General features: G+C 40.0%; 1 protein-coding gene across 6 annotated transcripts in view; it reads right to left on the bottom strand.

Annotated features, from left to right (window-relative positions):
- Window positions 1-334: 334 nt before the first annotated feature.
- The window catches only part of LOC135098668 (uncharacterized), a 17,198-nt gene continuing 12,532 nt past the window's right edge, over window positions 335-5,000 (bottom strand). For all 6 annotated transcript variants that reach the window (XR_010267262.1, XR_010267263.1, XR_010267264.1 and 3 more), the window contains 3 exons: window positions 3,766-4,024; window positions 1,142-1,268; window positions 335-735 (listed from right to left, as the gene is read on the bottom strand). The gene's annotated coding sequence lies outside the window, so the exon portion shown is untranslated. The remainder of the gene's footprint in view (window positions 736-1,141; window positions 1,269-3,765; window positions 4,025-5,000) is intronic.

Below are 5,000 nucleotides of genomic sequence, written 5' to 3'. Positions count from 1 at the left end.
TTTGACAAGAACTTATGAAGGTTGAAACCTCCCTTGTAACATAATTCTTTGCTCTGCTGAATAAGAGTGACAGCTTCATCCATTGTAGCTACTGACTTCAAACCATCATCAACATAAAAGTTGTTTGTTACAAACTTGGCCGCATCAGCATAAAAGGGCCAGATTCTCAGGAAACCCTTTGTATTTGTATGTGCAATATTTTTCTATCCTCTGTGTCTATTGTTTTATGTCCAAAGGATGGGTGGCAGGTTGCATCATCCTTCTTTGTTGTGCAGGCTTTAGTCCAACAATATATGTATCAATTAATCAATCATCTTGGTAATAAAAAGAATAATAACAATAATTTTTAACTTTATTTTCTCGGTTCTATTTCCTTTCTTTAATAATAATGATGAAAAAAATAATAATTATATAATTTAATATAACCTAACATAGCCTATCTTAGCTCATAACAGAAATAGGTAGGTCAGTTAAGTTAGGCCAGACTAAACTGCCTTACTTTAGGTCACTCATGTAAGAGAATTATTGATCTTATTGTGCTAAATCCTAAGGACTCCTGCTATCTGATGTCATTCTACTTCTGTTCTCTTTCAAATTTCTCCTCATCTCCCTCCACTCCATTGCACCGCTGTAAAGGGTCTTGGCGCACTCCCTTACCTCCTCCTCCTCCTCTGACGAACAGTTCCAGTGGTACTTGAAGAGGCCGCTCAGTTTAACAAGCTCATTCTGGCTCACCTGGAAGACAAGTGCCAGTGAATTAGTATGGAAGCTTGGGTGAAAATACAGAAGCAGGAAGAGAGTTTCAGAGTGTACCAGTGAAAGAGATAGAAGATTGAGAATGGTGGTTAACTGTTGTATTCAGAATGTGGAGAGAGAGAGAATAGGGGTGAGGGAAAGTAGAAAGTCAAGTCTTGTATAGCAAGGCTGCAGATTACAATTCACCTGTAGCTGTAATCAGTTGTTTACTCATTGATACTCAGTGCCTCCCAGCTGACCCATGCCTCTGGTCTCCTGGTGGCTTTGCTTCTCCCCAGACACTCATCCTAGCACTCCTAGCTCTCCTGCATCATCATAGTACACTAGTGTTGTGAAAACTATCTATATTTTGTGCTGCCCTGTCTAAGAGTTTGGATTAGCACACCTAAAATGAAGAAGCACTGTGTTGTTCCCTGTACTTTGCGTCTTTCTGGTCCAGTGTTGTCTTGATCACCGTGCACTGGTGTTACGAAGCCCTGTGTCTTGTGGCGTCACATCCAACAGTCTGGGATCTGAAGCATCATGGATGTTGTTCAGTGCCTCAAAAACTCAATTCCTCCAATTCAATTCCTATGGTGAGGCCATAGGATGACAGATTAACAAGATTTCTACATCATTAATGGGAGAAACATTCTTGACAACCCTGCTCATCATCTATGTGAGGTTTGAGAAAGTTGTGGTGAGGGAGCAAACCGTTTGTGAATACTGGCCTGTGTGTGTGGCAAACACTCTGCCACAACAGAAAATATTGATAAGTTAAGTCTGGCTTGCTTGAAGTAGGAAGTATTTGCTTGAAGCTTGATGTGCATTAGAGAAAAGAGCTTGCTTAAAAGAGAGAGAAAGAGAAACAGGGGGAGGAAATGGAAGCATCTGCATTTGATTTCAAGTATTACAGTTCCTAATAATTGTGGCACCACTGTGAATTACTGGCCATTAAATTTGCTTGGGTTAGATAAAAATTGCATTAATTTTTTTGAGGATCAGTATTTTAGAATGAATGAATAACAAACACATTTTATATGTGCAATAAAGAGGGATTAATGACAGCTTTAGATATTCTCTCTCTCTCTCTCTCTCTCTCTCTCTCTCTCTCTCTCTCTCTCTCTCTCTCTCTCTCTCTCTCTCTCTGTGTCTACCATTCACTCAGTTACCCCTCTGCATTGATACACACCCCCAGACCACCTCCTCGCACCTCCCATCAGTACATCACCACTGCACTCAAGCTCCACTGCTCTCAGCGCCTCACCACCAGACGTTGCAAGGGCCCTATTCTGAAACGCCTTGCTCTCTTGCCATGACTATTTTCCAAGGCCACAGAGATGATCAGCCGGGTTCTCAAGAGTGTTTATCATGTTATTAATGTGGAATTCTTGTTAATATGCCACTAGAACCATAAATACACCCTTAGAAACCTGTGTAACATCAACTAGAGAGCTTTTTTTAATGTAGTGGAGGTGCAGTGCAGAAGCGTTTGAGAATTTTGAGTCTTATGATCCAACCAGACCAACATTTCAGATACACGCATCACTGTAACCTTCCTTATCTCAGTCATTGAGTTAATGTGGCCAGGCCACATGCTGCTTCTGTCTCCAAGAACACACCTACTCATTTCACTGATATAAGCAACCTTTTCAAAGTCCCTCAGAGCCTCTTCCATTTCTAACAACAACCAATATTTAATGGGCTCCTAAACACACACACACACACACACACACACACACACACACACACACACACACACACACACACACATACACACACACAGGTAATAACAATAATATCTACCCTATATTGTAATGCACATTTTCATAATCACCACTGAATCATCATCATCATCATCATCATTTTTTTATCAATAATAGTTACAGTATTTATATATGTACACAGCATCACAATTAGAGACGTCGCAGTGAGCGTTTTGATACCAGATAGCGCCAGAATTTTTAATTCTCGCCGGAAAATAAATACTTTTTGGGGCAAGGTTTTACAAGCTTACAAAGGTGTATCGTTGCACAGTAATGTGTCTGAATTTTAAGTCAATTAATTTCGTGATAACTGACAGCACATGACATTGTTTGAGCCTCTATTCATAATTTCAGATAATATTCTTAAAAGAGCCTATAAGTGTATCAAGGCAGGCAATCTGTAATTTTCTACTGACCTCAATGGAAGTATACTAATATATACTTGCATTTTCATGTACTAAACAACAGGCAAATCCATTTAATGTAAAGAAAATATAATTTTGTATCAGAGACTTTATTTTTGCGGTACGATCACTATCCTCGGGTACTTGGGCAGCGAGCAAACCAAAACACAGACACTCGACTACCCTGCACAATGGATACATCACCGCCACAATCATGGACTACAGCGGAATTAAGAAAATTCTTGAAAGAACGAGCTATACCCTATTCTGGATATAGTAAAGCAAAGTAAAGGCCTTTGTATCGGCAGAACTGAGAGGCTATTGTTTACACTTTACACTTCCTAACGGCGCGCGGCGCTTTCTTTAACTGAAGAATCATGATCAAGATAAGTACGTCGTACGTCCGCCAGCGGTGCTGTTCTTTTTTTATTTCACTGATTACTTTCATATACAGGACGTGTCAGTGATATCTGATATTTTTCAACATTCCCAGATAAAATGCACGAGCCGAAGTCAACATCCTTTTATTTTTACTGTTTATACTTACTTAAAAAAAAATTCATTACCTATTTTTAGTTTTATCTTATAGTTCAATTAACAAAGCCTTATCATACACCAGTAAGTATGAATATTAATATTAAGGGTTATGTTTTTAATTTTAGATACACTTGTGCAGCAATTCATGCTGTACTTTTCCTGCACATCGATTTCAAATTTAGCTAAGTCACCCCTTTGCCCCACGAAATCGGAGACAATTAAAAATGCTGGCGCTGATAGGTATCTACCAGCCTCACTGCGACGTCTCTAATTATTACTACACACACACACACACACACACACACACACGTACATACACTCACCTCTCGGCAGAGGGGGTGGGGAACATCTGTGTAAGTGTAAGCAAGGGGGAGTGGGTGTGTTTTGGGGTGTTTAGGGGTGTCTGGTGTGTGTGTGTGTGTGTGTGTGTGTGTGTGTGTGTGTGTGTGTGTGTGTGTGTGTGTGTGTGTGTGTGTGTGTGTGTGTGTGTGTGTGTGTGTGTGTGTGTGTGTGTGTGTGTGTGTGTGTGTGTCAGGGTGGGGTGGGGTGGAGGTGGCTCAGGTCCTCCAAGCACACACACTCCTGCAATATATAAAATAAATTAGACAGGGCTTAAACAACAACAACAACAAATAATAATAATAATAATAATAATAATAATAATAATAATAATAAAAAACAATTAATATTTTCTAATTATTATATGCACTAGTAAATATAAATCTTTTCAAATAATTTCTTTTTTTGTATTCTACTGGCTGTGACCTTCTGTGTATTGCTGTGTATTGCTGTGTAAGGCTGTGTATTGCTGTGTATTGCTGTGTATTGCTGTGTAAGGCTGTGTATTGCTGTGTAAGGCTGTGTAAGGCTGTGTATTGCTGTGTATTGCTGTGTATTGCTGTGTAAGGCTGTGTATTGCTGTGTATTGCTGTGTATTGCTGTGTATGGCTGTGTATGGTTGTGTATTGCCCGTCCACGGTGTTAGTGGCTCCTTGTGGCCCTGCCAGGCACTGTAAGCGGTGTGTGGCGTTTTGAAACCTTTTTGTCACCATTAGTTTTGTTGGTAGTGGCCACACACACTCAAATACACCCAAATTATTCCCAAACACACTCAGACACATCTACACACACTCAAACAGCCACACACACTCAAATACACCCAAAATATCCCCCAAACACACTCAGACATCTATACACACTCAAAACACACCTGAACACACTTATAACATCTCCAAACACACTCAAAACACACCCAAACATAGCCACACACCAAACACCCACACACCCAAACACACTTAAACACACTCAAACACACTCAAACACACCCAAACACACTCAAAACAGGTCCAAACACCCCCAAACACATTCAGAATACCCCAAGAAGTAGAAAATGTACCAAAACAAGAGATAAATAATACAATTGTGCTATTTCTCCCACCAAAAACTTGCTACAAGCCGGAAGTGAACCAGGAGTGAAATAGAAAAATAAACAAGATGTTTACCAGATAGCCAACCCAAGAGAGAGAGAGAGAGAGAGAGAGAGAGAGAGAGAGAGAGA

This window comes from Scylla paramamosain, unplaced genomic scaffold (genome assembly GCF_035594125.1).
Source record: "Scylla paramamosain isolate STU-SP2022 unplaced genomic scaffold, ASM3559412v1 Contig73, whole genome shotgun sequence".
Classification (NCBI taxonomy): Eukaryota; Metazoa; Arthropoda; class Malacostraca; order Decapoda; family Portunidae; genus Scylla; species Scylla paramamosain.
This window is presented reverse-complemented; position numbering and strand designations above follow the sequence as displayed.